The sequence below is a fragment of the Schistocerca nitens genome, chromosome 9, assembly GCF_023898315.1.
Source record: "Schistocerca nitens isolate TAMUIC-IGC-003100 chromosome 9, iqSchNite1.1, whole genome shotgun sequence".
NCBI lineage: Eukaryota > Metazoa > Arthropoda > Insecta > Orthoptera > Acrididae > Schistocerca > Schistocerca nitens.
This window is the reverse complement of record NC_064622.1, coordinates 503,495,650-503,508,967: the sequence shown is the minus strand read 5'-3', so window position 1 is coordinate 503,508,967 and position 13,318 is coordinate 503,495,650. Positions and strand designations below refer to the sequence as shown.

General features: G+C 45.8%; 1 protein-coding gene across 1 annotated transcript in view; it reads right to left on the bottom strand.

Annotated features, from left to right (window-relative positions):
- The window catches only part of LOC126204437 (serine/threonine-protein kinase SIK3), a 538,421-nt gene that overhangs the window by 509,984 nt on the left and 15,119 nt on the right, over window positions 1-13,318 (bottom strand). The gene's annotated exons all lie outside the window — the stretch shown is intronic.

Sequence of the window (13,318 nt, the reverse complement as noted above, 5' to 3'; positions counted from 1 at the left end):
TGTAGTCATTCAGGATCAGTAGCAGAACTGTTCATTTATTCGTCCTGCTTACAGCGAGTCTGTAAGGTGCTGCCTCCGGACACGACCTAAAGAATTCTCTGCAACGGATGTCGGAAACGCCGGCCGTCACGAGGAAAGTACTCTGCCCGGTAAGTTAGCCACGTCGAGACCGGCCACAGCCCATTTAGGAGGATTAGGGAAAGAGCGGCCCATGTGCTTCAGACGCCGTTACAGCCGATACCGGTCCAGGTGACTGCGATAGCGAACAGAGCAAGGACACACGGGCAGCCAGCAAACCACATGTTACAGTGTTGTTTGTTTTCTGATACCACGTAACACAAAAGCACTGTTGTTTTTTACCTCACACAAGGCTCGAAAATGAAGCAAGTAAACGCCCTGAAGATAAGTTGTGTTTACACTAATGTTACGCAAGGGCGTTTATAGTTTTTATCATTCCTTTTCTCAGTTCTTGTACAGCGCAATGTGTGAAATGCACGACATATGCCGGTTTATGCGTTAGCACCAAAATTTCGTACTGGAAACCGGATAAGTCCGAAAGAACAGACACCACACATTACAAGCACAGTCTCTCTTCCAGTTCCTCCGACGACACCGTGTTACGGGGCCAGCGCATTTGCCGCTATGGGCACTTTGCCCTCACGCCACTTGGCGTCCAACTTTTTGTGCGCAACTGGGAGACCGCCGGCAACATTCTTCCGCACTTACTTTCATTTCCACGGAGAAGTTCATACGTATCTTAGTTCATCTATCTCGTAATTTATTTTTGCAGAGCTGTGTATATGTAATGTAACATATGCGCGATAACTGTGTAGGTGCAAGTGTGGTGCAGCTTAGCTAAATCAGTAAAATAAACAAACATACTTCGCAACTGACAAAGTCTGACTAGGTAACCGGTAAAAACTAACTCCGAAATGAGAAAATCGAGCTCGAAATAGTGCATAATATAAAACTATTTTCTCCTGTTCTAGATATCACTGTTGTGACTTGGCAAGACAGCCAAGCCACTAGGAGGTAGCCGAAAGGCACGCGTTTAAGCTCACGCAGGCTGGCGTGAGGTCTGGAACAGTTAAAGGAGTTGAGTCTAGTAAATAAAGTACGTAGCTTCTGGAATACTTAACTTTAATCCATAATTGGTAAACATCGGTCTGACGGTACATGCATCACAAGATCAATAGCAAATGATAATGGCGCCTTGCTAGGTCGTTGCAAATGACGTAGCTGAAGGCTATGCTAACTATCGTCTCGGCAAATGAGAGCGTAATTTGTCAGTGAACCATCGCTAGCAAAGTCGGCTGTACAACTGGGGCGAGTGCTAGGAAGTCTCTCTAGACCTGCCGTGTGGCGGCGCTCGGTCTGCAATCACTGATAGTGGCGACACGCGGGTCCGACGTATACTAACGGACCGCGGCCGATTTAAAGGCTACCACCTAGCAAGTGTGGTGTCTGGCGGTGACACCACAATCACCACTAAGAACATAAACACACAGCACGTTATCCATTCACTACTTGTCTACGCCCGAATAGAAGCTCATTAAAGATGTATTTCTTGTCCGAAATCATCTGCTTTGTACTACGAGCATGCAGCGGTGACGTTTCATTCAGTCGAATTCAGACAGGTGGCGGAGTCCATCCTGCGACCTTCAAGACGGGAAGAAATGAACCTTTTTATCCCTTCTGAGTCGTGCTCACTCCCAACTATGCGTGAACTTCGCTGTCTGTCTGTGTTTGGTTTCCCGCCCTTGTTGCGGTTACGTCGTGGTTCTTCTTCGTTCTACGTGTGGCAGCAATGAGCTGTATCGATATTTGCGCCGTGTGCCATCTTTGGTTTGGTGCATACAGTGTCCGGCGGCTAGGGGGTCTGGAGGGAGTCGGTCGGTTGTTGCGGACGAGGGAAGTTATCTCCGCGCGGTGCAGCTGCCTGGGTCCGCTAGCAGCCCCTGCGCAGTGTCGGGGGTTGTGTGGAGCTGTCCGATCGCCACGAGCTTCGTGGTTCACCGCTCCAGGGCGTCAAAGTTGAGTAGTGATTTCAACTACCCAAGCCACATTCATTTCATGTTGTGGTGGGTCGTTTCGGTGGTTTGCTGTGGCGGGGGTTTTCCTGTGAGCAACACCGAGCGTTTCTACTGCTGAAATTTAGCCGCCATGCGGTGCAGTTAACTATTTTGGTGGACTACAATTTGAGTGCACCAGCGGAATTTTCTGCCTAGTGGCCGTTAGTGTTCCTGTTACCTGCCCTCGCCACTAAAGTAATTTCACGCAGCGTTCTTTCTTCACCTGTTGTCGCTGTCCAACACGGTGTGTAATTTTGACAGCTAATACATACTCCATTGTGGATAATCACTTTTGTAACATTTCCGGTTTGAGTTCTCGTGTACTGATTGACGGGAAGCAAGTCGTTGTGTCGGTCGGTCCGTGGATGTCCCCTGGTTGGGTTCTGACGCATCAAGTGTAGTTGGGCTCACCACCTGTCTCACCTAGGTGAAGGAGGGCAGACCGACCTCCCTGGAGGCTTCTGAGTGCCACCGGTGTTTTAAATTCAAGGCTTATGATTATTTTTGTTTTCTTAAAAATATTGCAAAATTAATTTTTAAATTTATCTTTCAAGCTTAAACATTGCGGCCTTCTGCTTTTAAAAGATTATGGTAATATATTTTAAAATTTTGAAACTTAATTGTGGCCTTCCGCCATTGGTATTGCACCTTGCATATGTATGTTCTATCTGCTCAGCCTTAAGGCTTTCCACGTAGAAGTGATGTTTTTCTATTTAGTTGATTTACCTCTTTCATTGGATTTTAATCTTGTTGATTTTTTAGATTTCTTGTTGTTAAACATTCTGGCCTTCTGCCTCTAAGAGTCTATGGTAATATATTCTAAAATTCTGAAATTCAATTGTGGCCCTCAGCCATTTGTATTGCACTTTGCATATGTTTGCTGGTTTTTTAAATTATTTTATTGCTATCTTAATTGGATTTTTTATATTGTTGATTTGTTAAAAATTCCTTGTTGGGAGGCCTTCAGCCGTGAAAGAGTTGCATTTGATAAAGATCCGGGTATGTGCCGCTTTGGTTGTAAAGATTATTACATTACAATAAATGACAATTAGAAGTAGAAACTGACCTCAACCTTTGGCCCTTTCCACAATCCTATTATCTGTTCTGCCCAGCGGGTTTAGTGGGCGTATCACCTTCCATTGAAAATTCTACCTTCACAACTGAATGTTTATCTTTTTCCCCCGACGTCCGCCGTGCTCGAAGTGACAACGTGTAGCTGTTGGCCGAAACGGAGGCAGCTTACAGTTCCCTCGTTCGCAGACACGTACGACGACGCGAAGAACAGAAATATGTTAACATCAGGTGCGCAGTGATGGAAGAACTTAGTACGCCGCTAAGCAAACTGTAATGGAAGTAGCTTGGCCGCCATACTTTAGTCACGTCAACCTACTGCGCGTTTTACCTCGATGTACAAGCGTATGCCGGAAAGTACTCAAAACTAGGAAGCAACGTTATCACGGTAAATACTCCAGACTCGGAGAACTTGGACTAGGGCGAGATGTGGATTCACGCAATGTGAATAAACGCCGACAAAGTTGGAGTTTGAGAGAAATACTGTCGATGAAGAGTGCCGATTCTAGTTGAGCGTGGGACAGCGACCTACTTGGAACATTAACGAAGCGTACACAATAGTTTGTCCTATCTTTCTCTCCCCACCCCTTCCCCTATGTGCTGCTCCTACTCGGGCAGTGACTTCAGTTCGTGTCGTCAGACTCCAAATGGACCGAGAACGTGAGTCTGCTGAAGATGACGTTTCGTTTCGGGTTCAGGTGAGTTCCCGCAGAGCCGGGGGCGTCGCGGTCTCCCGCTATTCGGGACGGCCAAGCATCGCCTCTCGTGATTTGCTGACGTATCTGCTGCCAACATGAGTGACGTAGAAGTAGATATCCTTGGAGTAGTGAGGCAACTTAAATCAATAAAAGCAAGTCTTTTGGTCCAGACCGTACATCAATTAGGTTGCTTTCAGAGTATGCTGATGCAATAGCCCCATATTTAACAATCATGCACAGCCGTTCGCTCTATGAAAGATCCTTACCCAAACACTGGAAAGTTGCACAGGTCACACCAATATTCAAGAAAGCTAGTAGAGGTAATCCACTATATTGCAGGCCCATATGATTAACGTCGATGTGCAGCAATATTCTGGAACATATATTGTATTCGAACAACATGACTTACCTCGAAGAAAACTGTGTACTGACACACAGTCAACATGGATTTAGTAAACATTGTTCGTGTGAAACACAATTAACTCTTTATTCACATGAAGTGTTGAGTGCTATTGACAAGGGATTACAAATTGATTCCGTATTTCTGCAGGCTTTTGACACTGTACCACACAAGTGGCGTGTAGTGAAATTGCGTGCTTATGGAATATCGTCTCAGTTGTGTGACTGGATTCGTGATTTCCTGTCACAGTTCGTAGTAATTGACGGAAAGTCGAGTAAAAGAGAAATGATTTCTTGCGTTCCCCAAGGTAGTGTTATAGGCCCTTTGCTGTTCCTTATCTATATAAACGATCTGGGAGACAATCTGAGCAGGCGTCTTAGGTTGTTTGCAGATGACGCTGTCATTTATTGACTAGCAAAATCATCAGAAGAATACAATTGCAAAACGATTTACAAAAGATATCTGTGCGGTGCGAAAATTGGCAATTGACCCTAAATAGCGAAAAGTGTTAAGTCATCCACATGAGTGCTAAAAGGAAACCGTTGAACTTCGGTTACACGGTAAGTCAGTCATATCTGCAAGCCGTAAATTCAACTAAATGCCTAGGAATTACAATTACGAACAACTTAAACTGGAAGGAACACATAGAACATTTTCTTGGGGAAGGCTAATCAAAGACTGCGATTTATTGGCAGGACACTTAGAAAATGTAACAGACCTACTAAGGAGACTGCCTACACTAGGCTTGTCCGTCCCCTTTTAGAATACTGCTGCGCGGTGTAGGATCCTTACCAGATTAGATTGACGGAGTACATCGAAAAAGTTCAAAGAAGGGCATCACGTTTTGTATTATCGGGAAATAGGGGAGACAGTGTCACTTAAATGATACAAGATTTGGGATGGACATCATTAAAACCAAGGAGGTTTTCGTTGCGGAGGAATCTTCTTACGAAAGTCCAATCACCAACTCTCCTCTGCGAATGCGAAAATACACTCCCGGAAATGGAAAAAAGAACACATTGAAACCGGTGTGTCAGACCCACCATACTTGCTCCGGACACTGCGAGAGGGCTGTACAAGCAATGATCACACGCACGGCACAGCGGACACACCAGGAACCGCAGTGTTGGCCGTCGAATGGCGCTAGCTGCGCAGCATTTGTGCACCGCCGCCGTCAGTGTCAGCCAGTTTGCCGTGGCATACGGAGCTCCATCGCAGTCTTTAACACTGGTAGCATGCCGCGACAGCGTGGACGTGAACCGTATGTGCAGTTGACGGACTTTGAGCGAGGGCGTATAGTGGGCATGCGGGAGGCCGGGTGGACGTACCGCCGAATTGCTCAACACGTGGGGCGTGAGGTCTCCACAGTACATCGATGATGTTGCCAGTGGTCGGCGGAAGGTGCACGTGCCCGTCGACCTGGGACCGGACCGCAGCGACGCACGGATGCACGCCAAGACCGTAGGATCCTACGCAGTGCCGTAGGGGACCGCACCGCCACTTCCCAGCAAATTAGGGACACTGTTGCTCCTGGGGTATCGGCGAGGACCATTCACAACCGTCTCCATGAAGCTGGGCTACGGTCCCGCACACCGTTAGGCCGTCTTCCGCTCACGCCCCAACATCGTGCAGCCCGCCTCCAGTGGTGTCGCGACAGGCGTGAATGGAGGGACGAATGGAGACGTGTCGTCTTCAGCGATGAGAGTCGCTTCTGCCTTGGTGCCAATGATGGTCGTATGCGTGTTTGGCGCCGTGCAGGTGAGCGCCACAATCAGGACTGCATACGACCGAGGCACACAGGGCCAACACCCGGCATCATGGTGTGGGGAGCGATCTCCTACACTGGCCGTACACCACTGGTGATCGTCGAGGGGACACTGAATAGTGCACGGTACATCCAAACCGTCATCGAACCCATCGTTCTACCATTCCTAGACCGGCAAGGGAACTTGCTGTTCCAACAGGACAATGCACGTCCGCATGTATCCCGTGCCACCCAACGTGCTCTAGAAGGTGTAAGTCAACTACCCTGGCCAGCAAGATCTCCGGATCTGTCCCCCATTGAGCATGTTTGGGACTGGATGAAGCGTCGTCTCACGCGGTCTGCACGTCCAGCACGAACGCTGGTCCAACTGAGGCGCCAGGTGGAAATGGCATGGCACGCCGTTCCACAGGACTACATCCAGCATCTCTACGATCGTCTCCATGGGAGAATAGCAGCCTGCATTGCTGCGAAAGGTGGATATACACTGTACTAGTGCCGACATTGTGCATGCTCTGTTGCCTGTGTCTATGTGCCTGTGGTTCTGTCAGTGTGATCATGTGATGTATCTGACCCCAGGAATGTGTCAATAAAGTTTCCCCTTCCTGGGACAATGAATTCACGGTGTTCTTATTTCAATTTCCAGGAGTGTATATTGTTGACACTGACCTTCATGTTGTTGTTGTGGTCTTCAGTCCTGAGACTGGTTTGATGCAGCTCTCCATGCTACTCTATCCTGTGCAAGCTTCTTCATCTCCCAGTACCTACTGCAACCTACATCCTTCTGAATCTGCTTAGTGTATTGGTCTCTTGGTCTCCCTCTACGATTTTTACCCCCCACGCTGCCCTCCAATGCTAAATTTGTGATCCCTTGATGCCTCAAAACATGTCCTACCCACCGATCCCTTCTTCTAGTCAAGTTGTGGCACAAACTTCTCTTCTCCCCAATTCTATTCAGTACCTCCTCATTAGTTACGTGATCTACCCACCTTATCTTCAGCATTCTTCTGTAGCACCACATTTCGAAAGCTTCTATTCTCTTCTTGTCCAAACTGGTTATCGTCCATGTTTCACTTCCATACATGGCTACACTCCATACAAATACTTTCAGAAACGACTTCCTGACACTTAAATCTATACTCGATGTTAACAAATTTCTCTTCTTCAGAAACGATTTCCTTGCCATTGCCAGTCTACATTTTATATCCTCTCTACTTCGACCATCATCAGTTATTTTACTCCCTAAATAGGAAAACTCCTTTACTACTTTTAAGTGTCTCATTTCCTAATCTAATCCCCTCAGCATCACCCGATTTAATTTGACTACATTCCATTATCCTCGTTTTGCTTTTGTTGATGTTCATCTTATATCCTCCTTTCAAGACACTGTCCATTCCGTTCAACTGCTCTTCCAAGTCCTTTGCTGTCTCTGACAGAATTACAATGTCATCGGCGAACCTCAAAGTTTTCACTTCCTCTCCATGAATTTTAATACCTACTCCGAATTTTTCTTTTGTTTCCTTTACTGCTTGCTCAATATACAGATTGAATAACCTCGGGGAGAGGCTACAACCCTGTCTCACTCCTTTCCCAACCACTGCTTTCGTTTCATGCCCCTCGACTCTTGTAACTGCCATCTGGTTTCTGTACAAATTGTAAATAGCCTTTCGCTCCCTGTATTTTACCCCTGCCACCTTCAGAATTTGAAAGAGAGTATTCCAGTTAACGTTGTCAAAAGCTTTCTCTAAGTCTACAAATGCTAGAAACTTAGGTTTGCCTTTTCTTAATCTTTCTTCTAAGATAAGTCGTAAGGTTAGTATTGCTTCACGTGTTCCAACATTTCTACGGAATCCAAACTGATCTTCCCCGAGGTCCGCTTCTACCAGTTTTTCCATTCGTCTGACCTTCATAGGGGGAGATAAAATAAGGGAAATAAGAGCTCGTACGGAAGGATATAGCTGTTCGTTCTTTCCGCGCGCTATACGAGATTGGAATAACAGAATTGTGAAGGTAGTTCGATGAACCCTCTGCTAGACACTTCAGTGTGATTTGCAGAGTATCCATGTAATCCATGTAGATGCAGATGATGACATGGAATAGGGAGCTGCGTTGTTTAGTACGAACAGATAGATGTCTCTGCAGTCTTTTATGTTTCACGCGATATCGCGGCCCTTCGTAGCGGCAATATTCGAGATGAATTTGGTGGCCAAGCGTTGATATAGTTTCGCGAGTTTTCTAGCACCTGCATCGCATCGCAAATGATTTCACGAAACTAGTCGTTGCCACCAGAGCATGGTCTGTCGTAAAAGTATCAGTGATGCATTTGATTCGAAGCGTCTTTTGTTGTGCATGAGAAAGAGAACGCTTGCGAAAGAATTCATATGCCCAGTTTGCGGATAGGAATTACACATGTAAATCGTACAGAACTTTGGGACACGAAATGTATTCAAATCGTGTAAAGTAAGCGGCCGAGTGCGATGTTTTACAATAAATATAAAATTGTGGAGCCTGACACGTGTCGTGAAGACGGTAAACAATCTCCGGACTGCTCTGCGGGAAAAGATAAAGAAGCGACACAACAAATTACGGGTCTGTTTCTCGTTGCGTCCAGTACGCAACTACAACATTCGTGTTGTAGCTTTCTTCACTGGGCAGTGTAGGTTACGTAGCTGAACGGAACAGTACGACGAGGCAGTGGCAGCTATGATCCTTCTAACTGCCGTTATATCGCCAGGAAAACTGCACGGAACGCCATGACAGAACGGAACAGAAGAGAAAACCGAATCTAGACTAATCTGTCAGATTTTGTCCCGGACTCGTAACTGCTGAGTTAAACTGTAGGTGCCCATAACGAAACAAATGAAATACTATTGCGTTCTACGAGAGGCCACTGCTCCGAAGTAAGGTTCTTAAGCAAACATACCTGACATAAGACACTGAAAGAAATTAATCCGCACTCCGAGCTAGGCAAGAGGTTTGTGTAAGCTACACGAAGCAGAGTCTCGGGCGATTGGTATGGGAATTTTAAGAACTGCATTGCAAAATTCACGGCCGTACTGTTATCTTTATCGAGGACAATGGATGTTACTCCAACATCGGACCATCTTCGGGTCTCGTGTACCAGAAGGTGATAACCAGATAACGGTGTCCAATTCTAATACGTAACCAATATGTGTATATACACTGCATGTAGAGCAGCATTCATTATTAGAAGAAGGTACTAAACAAAAAGCAACTCAGCTACGTACTGTCATAGTTGCATGCCAAATGTAACATTTGTCTATGAGGGACATTTATGTGCTGACAACATCAAAGACGGTTACTTCCACCCTCGTCTCACACTTCGAACAGATAGAAGCCCAAAACATTCCAAAGATGTTAATAATGCTCCACTACTCGACTAATGATCGCAATACTGGCATCTCTCATATGCTGACAGCCTGACTAAATCGATAGTCATTATATCTTGAGCGGGGTGGACATAACCGTATCTGATGTCAGGACATAACTGTTACTCGGAGACAGTTAATGATGGTAATGGATTTTAGTGATCAAATTCGCTGATGAGATTGCTATCCTCAGAGGAACTGAAGCAGAATTAAAGAACCGGGTAAATGGACTGAATACACTAAGGTGCCCAGAATTTGGTCTGAAAATAAACGTAAGAAAGACGAAAGTAATGTGGTGTAGCAGAGATGAGATTAAAGATAAACTTAACATCGAAACGAACTAAACCAAGTTCTTGTTCTTGTCTTCAGTCCAAAGACTTGTTTGATGCAGTTCTCCATGCTACTCTATCTTGTGCAAGATTCATCTCCCAGTACCTACTGCAACCTACATCCTTCTGAATCTGTTTAGTGTATTCATCTCTTGGTCACCCTCTACGATTTTTACCATCCACGCTGCCCTCCAATACCAAATTGGTGATCCCTTGATGCCTCAGAATATGTCCTACCAACCGATACCTTCTTCTTGTCAAGTTGTGCCACAAACTCCTCTTCTCCCCAATTCTATTCAATACCTCCTCATTAGTTATGTGATCTACCCATCTAATCTTCAGCATTCTTCTGTAGCACCACATTTCGAAAGCTTCTATTCTCTTCTTGTCTAAACTATTTATCGTCCACATTTCACTTCCATACAGGGCTACACTCCATACAAATACTTTCAGACAAGACTTCCTGACACTTAAATCTATACTTGATGTTAAAAGATTTCGCTTCTTCAGAAACGCTTTCCTTGCCATTGCTAGTCTACATTTTATATCCTCTCTACTTCGACCATCATCAGTTATTTTGCTCCCCAAATAGCAAAACTCCTTTACTACTTGAAGAGTTTCATTTCCTAATCGAATTCCTTCAGCATCACCCGAGTTAACTCGACTACATTCAATTATCCTCGTTTTGCTTTTGTTGATGTTCATCTTATATCCTCCTTTCAACACACTGTCCATTCCGTTCAGCTGCTCTTTCAGGTCCTTTGCTGTCTCTGACAGAATTACAATGTCATCGGCGAACCTCAAAGCTTTTATTTCTTCTCCATGGATTTCAATTCCGACTCCGAATTTTTCTTTTGTTTCCAAGTTAAAGAACCCAAGAAAAATGACCCATCATGGACGAAGTAAGGATGGCATAAAAATCAGACTGGTACAGGAAGACAGGGCATTCGTGGACAAAAAAATCTGCTCGTACCTAACATCGGCCTTGATTTGAGGAGGAAATTTCTTAGAATGTACGTTCGGAACGAAGCACTGAACAGGACGAATCGTGGACTGTGGGAAAATCGGGAAAGAAGGGACTCGAAGCATTTAAGAATCGGCTAGCAAAGGAACACGTGAGTGACAAGGAGGGGGGACAGAGTGACATGACAACTGTTAAGACACCGGGGAACTCCACGGTACTAGAGGGAGCTGTAGAGGGTAAAAACTGCAGGGGAGGACAGAGATCTGAATATATTAAGTGGAGGAGGTGGCTGCAGGCGCCACTCTGGAATGAAGAGAGGGCACCGCACAGGAAACGTGGCGAGACACGTCAAACCAGCCTTCTGACTAATGACCCAAAAGAAAACCGACTTTGACAAATCTGCAGGCCCGGTGCCTGGTAGCGAGCATCTCGGAAAAGCCGAAGCTGGTCGGCCGTTCGCGGTTACGGAAAGTGGTTGAAGGACGGTGAACCCACGAGTACGCGACAAGGTGCCGGACGTGCACGTCACGTCACAGAGTGCGAACGTCGGATGCTCGCGCCGGTCTATAAGGCAGCTTAGGCGGCGCCCTGTGGCACATCGGACTACAGAGTACAATGCTGGCGGAGGCACGAGTGTTCCGGAGCACACCCTTCAGTGCACATAATTGAAAATGGGGCTCAACGAAATGGTCAATTATGATAAAGGTGGGCACTGGTTTGGACCGTGGATAAGTGGAAACGTGTCGGTCTGACCGCGTGAATCACGTGGACACGCTATCCTCCAGACGAACTGCTGTTGGAAACTTGCACCGAGCCACAGACCCTGGCGGCAGGGGGCAGAATTATGCTGTGGGGGACGTTCGCCTGGGGTGTAAATTATTGATCTGCTCCGTATGCCTGTAATCTGGATCTGCCACACTGAGCTTCACCGTTACAACCGAGAGATGCCATTTTCCTTTACTTCCGGAAGACGTTCGATACAGTTCCGCACTGTCGCCTGAGCCTACGGAATATCAGACCAGCTGTGTGGCTGGATTGAAGAGTTTTTAGCAAACAGAACACAGCATGTTGTTATCAATGGAGAGACGTCTACAGACGTTAAAGTAACCTCTGGCGTGCCACAGGGGAGTGTTATCGGACCATTGCTTTTCACAATATATATAAATGACCTAGTAGATAGTGTCGGAAGTTCCATGCGGCTTTTCGCGGATGATGCTGTAGTATACAGAGAAGTTGCAGCATTAGAAAATTGCAGCGAAATACAGGAAGATCTGCAGCGGATAGGCACTTGGTGCAGGGAGTGGCAACTGACCCTTAACCCAGACAAATGTAATGTATTGCGAATACATAGAAAGAAGGATCCTTTATTGTATGATTATATGATAGCGGAACAAACACTGGTAGCAGTTACTTTTTAAAATATCTGGGAGTATGCGTACGGAACGATTTGAAGTGGAATGATCATATAAAATTAATTGTTGGTAAGGCGGGTGCCAGGTTGAGATTCATTGGGAGAATCCTTAGAAAATGTAGTCCATCAACAAAGGAGGTGGCTTACAAAACACTCGTTCGGCCTATACTTGAGTATTGCTCATCAGTGTGGGATCCGCACCAGGTCGGGTTGACAATGGAGATAGACAAGATCCAAAGAAGGGCGGCGCGTTGCGTCACAGGGTTATTTGGTAAGCGTGATAGCGTTACGGAGATGTTTAGCAAACTCAAGTGGCAGACTCTGCAAGAGAGGCGCTCTGCATCGCGGTGTAGCTTGCTCGCCAGGTTTCGAGAGAGTGCGTTTCTGGATGAGGTATCGAATATATTGCTTCCCCCTACTTATACCTCCCGAGGAGATCACGAATGTAAAATTAGAGAGATTAGAGCGCGCACGGAGGCTTTCAGACAGTCGTTCTTCCCGCGAACCATACGCGACTGGAACAGGAAAGGGAGGTAATGACAGTGGCACGTAAAGTGCCCTCCGCCACACACCGTTGGGTGTCTTGCGGAGTATAAATGTAGATGTAGTTGTTAGTCCAAACTTTTGGCGTTTAAATCATCTGGTAACGTCTGACACTTAGGTTCTAACTCTGAGGAGGATACGCCCACAAGTGTGACTCGTAATACGGCGAAACTGAATGACAAAATAAAGGCTGCAATATTTTTTGCCTAGTGATTCGTTTACTTTGTTCATGATGCTCGTCGCCTCTGCGATGCCGATATCCTAGTTTTTCGGGGCCAATTTCCATTACATTATAGAACCAACCCGTCGCTGAATTGAGAGTTTTATGGATTTTGGTTACTACAACGTCAATAGCCAGATTTTCTGGACCCTAACGACTTACAGACTTGTGACGTAGCTGCCGTTACGAACTCGCATGACCTTTGTCCCAGCACTCGCCTGTAAACCTTGTGTCTATAGAATGGGGAGATATTTCCATATTCTCTCTTAAGTAATATAAATGAATTTCGGCAAACTTGTCGCCTATTACTTTCTTTAGTCACAGATCGTTCAATTTGTTGCCTTCAGAGGACTTCCGCCCGAACTGTAGAGTGGAAGTACAATTTTAATCTTGAATCAAACAACAGACCTGAGGATACAATATACTGACCATATTTTTTTTTATTAAAAAAAAAGGGTC